The following is a 10,359-nucleotide window of genomic DNA, read 5'->3' on the forward strand; positions in this document are numbered from 1 at the left end:
CACCATCCTCTTCGGAAGTTATGAAAGTTATATGTTTCATCTTTGGATTATACTTCTGAATCTTTTTACGGCCACTATCCGTGCCGTTCCAGTCCGAAACAAATTTAAAGTCTCTGTACTTTCGAACATCTTCTATTGTCTTACCGAACATTGCATTATTCATCAGCTTATAGAAATTCTTTTCGAAATCTGTCCTCCCCTTTGTCCTCATTTTAGTGTTAAAGTCAATATATTTCGCGAGACATGGAGCTTCATCGAAAGCAAGCACCCGATAAATCTTTTTCAATCTCATTCCCATCCGAAGATAGAATTCCAGCAACTTGTAGTGTAAGACGTATCTCTCTCTATCCATCACACTTGTAATCAGTCGACCGCCCTGCCTCGGAAATTCATAGTGATGCGGCGCTAATGGCAAATCGCTGTGTTCTTCATGTAATTCGGGGGGATATTCTAAGTCTACTTCTAGAAAACTTGGTGGAAAGGTGGCGCCAGGTCCCCACGCTCCGCCAGCTCGGCCCCCCGCTCCCCCCTCGGCTCCCCCTTCTTCCCATTCCTCCCACTCTTCCATCGTCATCCAATGAAGTCCGCCCGTAGGCATTGCCTGACTCATTGCCCAGCCGTAGAGATTGTTTGCATCGAGATATTTTATTTCGGTCACCGGCTTCTCTGGATCGTAATTCCCGTAAGCAGGATGATTTGTCTGTAAGTAATGAATATTACACTGGCTGATACCGCCTCGAATTCCCCTCTGTACGAAATTCATCTGCTCAGCATCTTGAATGAGCCCAAATTTATTACCTGTGTAAAGTAACATAGCATCCCATGTCAAGCCGGGCGCCGACATGTAATGGGCCGGATCTAACTTATATGCTTCTAAACATGTGTCACGGAAATTTTCGAATATATTTGCAAGAAGTAGAACGTCAGTCTCACAATAGAATTCCATATAATCACGAATCGTCTTACATCCAACTTCGTTCCATACTCGCAATGCATGTTTGTAATCAGACTCAGAAATCCCCTCTTCCGTCAATTCGCTATAAAATTCCCCCCTCTCCGGGAGCTCCCCCTCTCCCAGTCTGTCAACCGAGTCTAAATATTCGTAGGGGAAGAAACCTTTCGCCCTTTGAATGTTCGGGTATGAAAGTGGCGCCGCCGTCCACCCATCCTCCGGCACAGTTTTTGCCAACTTCGCCAATGACCCCATCATCAACTGAGCACTGTCCATAAACTTTATAGAAAAGTGGCGTCTCTTTATCTCCCTCTTCCCTCCGGCAACAACAATTGAGGCGTGAAAAATTTTCGAGAGGCCCATAATTCCACCATTGCCCGTCTTAGCTATTAAATTTGGCTCTTGTCCGGAACCCCCTCCATCTATTTCATGTAACTTTTTCAAAATAAAAGAACCATCGTATCCCTTGAGGTTGTGAAAGTAGATAGGAATGGTTCTCGACGGCCGGCATCCTTCGCAATAGAAGGTCGCCTCCTCCTTCACTACTCGGTATCCTGCCGGCTCTCCACATGCAATACAGACTGGATCACATCCGTCACGCTGGTAATTAGATCTATCTTTCATAGGTATTATTTTCCAATAATACGATTTCGAATAATACTCGGCCCGTTCTTTCATATCCTTTAGAAAGTCTGTAACACAGGAGAGACCTGTGAATGTTCTTTTACCATAAACAGTGGGTCCGGCGGCCGCGGGCCTCGTTCCGAAGGTCGCGTCCCATCCCCACCCGTTCGCGCCCTCCCACCCCCGTTCCACCATAACATACGAAAGACAAATTGGAATGTGTCGGCCGGTCCCCTTCTCAATAATTGCCTCAGTATCTGCATAGACGACGTAGGGGGAGGGACCTTCTTCCGATGTCCTTCGAATTGACACACTTCCTTAGAAAAACTGGCTGGGCGTCGTCTGTTCCACAGTACACCTGATGTATTTCTAATTCTTCTGTTGACTTAAACCTCTTTTACAAACCAGACAAATACACTTCCGTCTGCGCTCATTCTTTCGATTAGTACGAGAATTACGAAGGCGATTTACCGCAGTAATTGGTACGAAGTGGCACCTTCGGGCTTCGCCAACTATCAGTAAGATATTTGCTATTTGATTCCTATCACCTTCGGAACGGGCTCCGCCTTCGGCTCCGCTACAGCTACTATATAACACATTTATGCCGGACGGATCGGGATCATTCTCGTAGATCTGAAATACTTGAAGTTTGACGCTCGGATTTTGCTGCTCGAAGCGTCTGAATACAGTCATATCGGTGGGTGTAGGAAAGGGAATACCTTCCCAACAGTAGTCAGCCATAAATGGGGCGTACGTATTCCATTTTCTCCTTACCTGACCACATTTCTTTTCACGAAACTCGGGGTCGGTCAACTTTAAACTTGCTACGATGGCGTATTGAAAACAGTTCTCAGCTCCCACAGGTAGCACAAGATCGCTAACACAATGCTTATTTTTTAACCATCCGGGAAGTTGAATCCCAGCCCCCGGGCCAGCCCCGAGTAAAACTTCTACTAGAATTACTTCAAAATTAAGTATCTCCTCGAGAACGAGACCAGAACCCTCAACATTTTCAATTGTATCAAGCATACGATCGTAGCGATCTATTAATTGTTGCCCCACATCCGCCCCTCTTACATCTTTTGTGTATGTATCTTTTAATTTAATAGGCAATATACGATTTGTGTATTACCAGTTTTCGGATCCGATAATTTGACTTCCATTTCAGTATAAACAGAGTACATCTTTCGTTCCGAATGGCTTTCTTTGACCATACCTTCAATATCCACCAGCTCCCCGATATCCTTGACTCGCTTGACTTCAGGAAATTCTTTTCGTAAAACTGCTCCCTTGAATGCTGTATGTAATCGACGGGCCATAATAATCTTTATGATATATACTATCCTAAAAATTTTTTAAAATGAAAAAATAATTATTCTATGATAGGTCATCAAAATCCACTATAATATTTTTGTCAGCATTTATTTGTTTATATATCTCACCTAATCTTTCTAAGTCGACTAGTTCTTCCGCATCTTGAATTTCTGGTTTATTAGGCGCAGCACAAAATATTAATCTCTCAACAGTGAAAGAAGAGCACGCTTACTTAAGCGCGGTTTAAATGCTAAGAATTCTATCTTACTACCTTTTCGATATTACGAGGTACAATAGCAGGATTTTCTCGGACTGGTAATGGCTCACTGTTTTAAAACCGCAGTCAATTTCTTGAACCATATCAATACATGTAGCGAAATCGTGAGCCCCTCTCCCTCTCCCTCTTTTAAACTGAAATTTAAATACGCAACTGGCTGAGGCCCCTCGCTCCCTCGTTCTGATAAACTTTAGATGGATTGTAAAATCCGGTAGTATTCTTGGAGTGAGCGGCCAGGCTTGCAGCATAACTTTTAGCAGTGCTTGCATCGAAACTTTCACCTAGGTACGGAATATTATTAAATCAGTAAACTTTTGAAGACTCGGTTGCCAACGGACACACACCCCATCACATGTAGCTGGATCTTTAGAACCATATTTAGGTCCGATGTTGAAAACTACTTCTAGCTCACTGTCTACGTATATGAAAGGATCTACATATTCACCAAATACTAATTTGCCTCCATCATCAATTTTGATGTTTTCTCCGTTTCAAGTATTTTTATTGCAGTTGAAATAGAAAGGATTGTCATTGTCTTATCGTATATATCTTAATAAAAATAATTTAAAAATTTTTTCTATGATATAGTATCCTAAAATGTCATACATATTCATAAATGGACCAACTGGAAGTGGTAAGAGTTACGATGCAGTAAATTTGGATCCGTATCACGTACCAGAATTTGACACTAGTTTTTCCAGCAACATTGCCGACTTTTATAATGGCGTTGTTTCGATTGCCGATTTTCAGAACCAGTTTATAGAACATACGCTTAGTTTACAATGTCAGGCTGGGAGGAGGAGGGAGGAGGGGGGCCCCCCTTCAGAACACTACATTATTTGTGACTCTTCCATAATTCAACATCTGACTTTTTCTCGAATCCGGGGCGTGAGAGCGGAAGAAAAAAAGATTGTTTCTAGAGCATTTGACCATTTACCCAGTTTCATTATCATATTCAAAGATATGTCTTGGGATTATTGCAGGCAGAATGTGTTGACTCGAGCAAGACAATATGAAATAGCCGCCTTAGAAGAACTAGAAGAGATTCACAACAAGTTCAAACAGACTTTCTTAGAAATTTGCCACGACTATAGGCTTCCATGTTTGGTAATTCGGAACGCTCTTACCCCCCTCGTTCTCAAGAATATACTTAATCCAACAATTGATACAGAGACAGTCGGACCAGTAGAATATCCACGAGCTTTTGACTTTGGAATTGCATGGAGCGAGCGGCAGCCAGGGATTTTTAATAGACGGTTTCAAGGAGGAGGAACTTGAAAAAGCGTACTTCCACCTGGTCAAGAACACTAGAACAACCTCGAGACAACTAGAACAACCTCGAGTGCTCACTAAATAACCTACACAAACTTCTTAACGCTTGTGAATCTGTGTGTGCTTATAATGCTTCGTTTGACTTACGAGCACTTGACATTATGAAACCCTACGGTTCTGTAACACCGGACTTTGAAGTTACTTGTCTATGGCTTATGTCAGTTGTGTACATTATACTTCAACCAGAACTTATCGATAAAGCTGAAAAAGGGGGACTCGAGAGAACGGACTGTGGTAACATGAGAAGTCGTTTTGAAGATCTTGCAAACTTAATATGTTCAGGAACTGAGGGGGTACCACCTCATCCACATACTGCCGAAAAAGATGCAGTAAGTGAACATTACTTACGACAGTACATGATAAATACTTGGCCAGGTGGGGGGTGGAAGTGGGGTGGTAAACTGACACTTTCGGCTTTCAAGAAATTAAGACTTTTTCCATGGTACTTATTGAATAACTTTCGTAAATACTTACGTTAGTACTTGACAAGTACCATCACAGGAACTTACGTAGTACTTGACAAGTACCATGGACAGGAACTTACGAAGTTCTAATAACATTTTCCTCTGGCTCCCAACTATTGAAACTTTCTGGATAACCTTTCCATTTTATCAGATAGTATTTCTTTCCTCTAATTTTTTTCGTCTTCAAAATTCGTTCTACTCTGTACAGCTCGTCGCGTTCCGAAAGGGCACTCTGAAGTTCATCGGAGTAGAAAGTGCCGAGTATTTCCTCTCCATTCAGATCTTTTATTTTGTAAACTGGTGGCGTTCCCAAGCCAGCTGCGTACACAACTTTTGAAACTACGAAAATCTCCTCTGTCCAGTTTGGTAAATATCCTTTCTTAAAAGTGGTCTTGTATTTTGTAATTCGGACACGTTCTCCCGGCTTGAATTCAGGATTGGCTCCCCCGGCTGCCAACTCAGGACCGAATAGTGTATAAAATGCCTGCCAATCGTTCTCCTCTGTTACGTCCCTGGGTTTCATTTTGATACTTCCGTGTACGGTGTTATTGTAATTCTCAAGAAGTTCTGGTAGAATAGAAAGCCATTCTCGTGTCTGTCTGTATGTAAAGTATTTCCACATCATCGTTTTAAGAGTACGATTAAAACGTTCAACGACGCTAGCTTTTTTGTCACTGTAGGTGTGAAACCAGTGAATTCCCACCTCCTCCAACCACCCCTGCATTTTTCGATTAGTAAATTCCCGCCCCTCATCTGTTTGAAGTTTGTCGGGTCTTCTCCCGGATTTCTTAATCACGTCTTGTAGCGCCTGCAACGTATCATCCGCTGTTTTTGACTGTATCGGTCTAGCCCATGCATATTTGCTTAGCACATCGATTACTGTTAGCATGTATCGAATGTTACGATTCTCTTTTGCGAACGGGGGAGGGAATTCCACGAGATCCGCTTGCCATTGAGAGTCTATCGATGTTACAAAAACACGCCGGCCGCCCGTAGCATGAGAACAGGTACCGGTTTATGTAGATTATAAGTTAGCTGAGTTTTTAACCACTCCTGCACCTCTTTCTTGGTCACTTTCAGTCCGCTGGCCCGTGCTGCGTCATACAATTTTTGTACACCTCCAAAACCAGTTTTCGGGTTGTAATATAATTCTCTAAGAGTGCCTTCAGCTTCCATAATTGCTATATTATACGAATAATTTTATGTCGTACGGATTCCGTAAACGAAATACTAGTTTACTGAATGGCCTACTTTTCAATTGCTTGATTAGGCCCACGGCTTCCCGTTCTGACACCTCCATTCCATATTCTTTTATAATAGTTTTGTTGTCTATCTTGTTCGGTGTGTAAAATAGTACTAACATCTGTATGTTTTCCCTAAATGGTTTACTAATACTAGTATATTGTTGAGTCAGAATCCAGACAGATAATCCGTCATGTCTTGCGCTGAAACCAAGTTGGACTAAAACGTTACTGCGCTTCTTCATATCTTTGGACGAGGCGCAGTCATCGAGGATTATTAAAGTGTTCGTTCCAGCCCATTCTTTATGTACGTAGGTTAATGTATCATCCACTGCATCGAGTCCGACTGGAAATATAACACATTATCATCGGTGAAAATGAATCTTCTATTATACGCTTTATTATTCATGAATGTTGGGCAAATGAATATCACATATTCGAATTTCCTTAAGTACGGACCGGTGAGGAGGTCCAACATAAATTCTGTTTTGCCAGAATATGTCGGTCCAGTTATAATCATGTTGAATGGTGGGGTTACGTATATTGACATTTCCTCTGGATCTATATACTGTAAATTAATGAATCTCTTCTAGTTCTTTTAAGTTACTGGTTCGAGTTAGATGAAACCCAGTCACATCGACAGCATCTGAATGAACTATATAGTTAGTGACTTTATTCCAGTACCTACAATAGTAATGAATATTGCTAAAGATAACAAACCAATTTTACCATATTCGTGAATAGGGTCTACGCTGGTCGTAGATGCTGCCCGTTCTGGGGACCGAATCCGAGTCGTGTCATTGTGAGGTGACTCTCCGGGCTCGTCCTGCCACTTAACAGGATCTCCCCCCTCCTCCCCTCCTTCCATCTCATGTACAGCACTTTCTCGAACTTCCGTGTTTATATCACCGTTCACCCCAAAGGACATAGATTCTGTTGCGTATTGCAGTTCATTATTATAACCTGAGATTAAAGGGCCTGAAAGGATGACCATCTCAGACGGTAAGAGAAGTAAATTGGGCGAAACTGCCATATCAAGTTTGACACCAGTATTCATTATTGTGTCTTGATATCGCCTATAACTAATTACTTTGTCTGTATTACGAATTTCATCTTCGAGGAGAACACCGAATTCTTTTCGGACTTGCTGTGCACTGCCAGTATCACCCACAATGGTACTGCGAATATTTGCTTGTGCGCCGAGTATGCAATATACGTAGGCTTCAAGACTTTCGTTGAGGCGAGCGAGACCGGCCTTTGTTAGTCCCGAGTCTCCTGTCAGAGGAATGAAACTATTGTATTGTCCCTCCGATCCATCATTTCGAAAGAAATAGTAGTGTGGTCTATCTTTGTCAGACAATTTATGTTTTTTCTTTCCAAAAATTGTATGTGTATAGAAAACGCCTCCGTCGGCGGAGAGGAAAAAGTCATGACCATTGTATATTGCTTTTGGCTGTCGAACGGGCCCACGATTAGTGTAATATTCATAACCATAACCAAGACCCTTATTTTGGCCTTTTCGATAACGAAAGTCGGACTTCGTTGGACTTATATTTCCAAATTCTGTACATAGAAGTTCATATTGGACGAGATTGTACGGATTGTCCCCCGCTTTGAAGGTGGGGGTATCGTCTGGAAGTGCAACGCCCATTTCATGAAGGATCCTACGTATTGTAAAATATACATGAAAACGGCAGAATGATCGTATTTGCGGAGGAAATTTCTTATCGACGAGATGGGCGAATGATATACCGCAACCAGTAGTGCTGCACCATACGGCGAAATTTAATTGCTGGTCCCAGTATTTCATCTTTGGGCCGCCCAGCCATATATTACTTTCTTTTGCTGATCGATGAGTGATTACGTTATCTTTAAATATATCCCGTGGATGAAAAGTAAATTTTTCTGTCGGCGTTACATATATTTCTAAGTCCATTAGAATAGGTTTTATTCCCCCGTCCGGTTTGGAAGGGGGGGTATCAGCATGCTGTACTGTCGGTACGCTCGTCTTATTCAATTGAAAAGCAACTGGGAATAAGTCTGTACTCATTATTCGTGTTTCTATATACATATAGATTTAAATGGAGGAGAATTTTCCCGGAATCCCTGTCGGAATCCCTGTCGGTACGGTTCTGTTAGGAGTACTAACATTCCAGACTATGTTAATACTTTATTTCGGATTCAGGTTTAAACGAATTTTTTATTTTTTACTAAGAATAGATAACATACTGCAAACAATGGAGAATTTAATAAAGTCATCAGCAGCGGCAAATATGGCAGCGCCCTACCGGAACGGTTCCGAAGGGGCTTCGGCGCCTTCGGTGCCTTCGGACGCTCAATCCATAATAGAGACAAAACGTGAAAAAATACTCTGTGTCATCGCAAGTGGTCAAAGTAAGTTATTTTTTGGTAAGGAGTTTACAGTTAGAGAAGTGGAAACGTGGAAAGATGAATTCATAACACGAGCCTTTAAAGTCTATGAAGCGAAATACAGTTCTCTTATAAGTGATACCATCACTCAAAGTTTCATAGATCTAGGAGCCCGTGCAATAAGTCAGGTAGTTCCAATCGATGATCGAGATAACTATGCCACTGATCTTAAAAAGGATTTTATTCTAAACAGTGAAATAAAACGATTATCAGGATGGATAGGGTACACATGGGGGCCCCTGATTGCTCTAATTTCCACCGGTTTAATTACGGGTAAACATTTAAATTTTTAAAAAATCGGGTTTAATATAGTACCTGAAATAAATGGATTCAACTTCGCCGACTCAGCAAACGACTCCGTCAGAAGCCCCGCCGACGGAGCCCACACCGCAAACGGAAACGATTCCGACACAGCGCAACATAGAGAAAGTGTCGTTACCGACGAAGCATCCAGGGAGAGTTGCTGCGGGCAAGAAATTAGCGGAATGGAACAGGAAAAACAAGGAAGAAGAACTACAAGCAATGGAGGGGGAGGGAGGGGGGATCGATGCGGTAGCGACTGAAGCAGACCTACCGCCTACAATGAAAGAACAGTGTGATAATAATTCACGCTGGTATAATAAATGTTATCTTGTTTTAGGAATTGTGGGAGTTTCATTGACTGCATTAGGGCTATATGGGGGCGTGCTCGGCATACCCCCTGTCCTCCCCGGAAAGATCCTCCTCAGAAAGCGGCTACGGGGCCAGCTCCTCTACATTGTATGAGATGGATTAACTCCCCATATTTTTTATTTTTATTTTTCTATTTTATATACTAGTCAGCAATCATGGATATTAAAACAGTTGTAAACACAATGTACGATGGTATTGTAATCGCAGGACTTGCGATGGGATATCTTATGATCTCCAGCAAATTTCTGAAAATAGAGGTTGGCGATCCAAGTCGACCAAATTTAACTCGATTGGCAAAATTAGGCGGTGCGACTGCTGCCGCGGTTGCGACAAAAGATCTTCTTGAACAGAAAAATATTATTCCTGCTGAACCTTATACTTTGTAATGGGCACCTTCGGAATATTATTCATCAAAAAAAAATTATACTTAGTAATATATACAACGTACAACGATGATCATTTGGATTGAAAGCGAAACAGGCAAACCGGTTACTATGTATTTTAACCCTTGCATTGACATATCAAAGTTTACGAAGATAAGACTGCTCGAGTGTTCACTCTTTAACTCATGGTATAACATAACGAGGACGAATAGTATATTAAAATATCAAGAAGGTGGACAACCAAAGAAGACTAAATCAATACAACCAGGTAACTACAATATCAATACACTCAACAAAGCCATCGGGTTGAAGCAAAAAATTAATTTTGAAGAACATATGCCGACAAACCGCGTTCTTCTAACTTTAGCTAAAGATGTTAGAGTATTTTTTAATGCCACAGGTAACTTCGCTAACCTCGTCGGCTTTTCAGAAAAAAATGAGGACAACCCCGTGGAAAAAAGTACTATGAGTCCAGGTCAAGCAGATTTCTTAACAGTCACTGAATATATAGTTCATTCAGATGTCGTTGATGTTACTGGAAGTTATGTTGGCTTGGGCTCGGATGCCTCCGGAGGCATACAGGGGAAAGTATCGGACCGTTTACAAATACTTCCCATTCGTGAAACAAAACGAATAAGTGAAAAGGTCACCTATGATTTTAAAAACGGCT

Source organism: Ptychodera flava, chromosome 12 (assembly GCF_041260155.1).
Source record: "Ptychodera flava strain L36383 chromosome 12, AS_Pfla_20210202, whole genome shotgun sequence".
NCBI classification, from domain to species: Eukaryota; Metazoa; Hemichordata; class Enteropneusta; family Ptychoderidae; genus Ptychodera; species Ptychodera flava.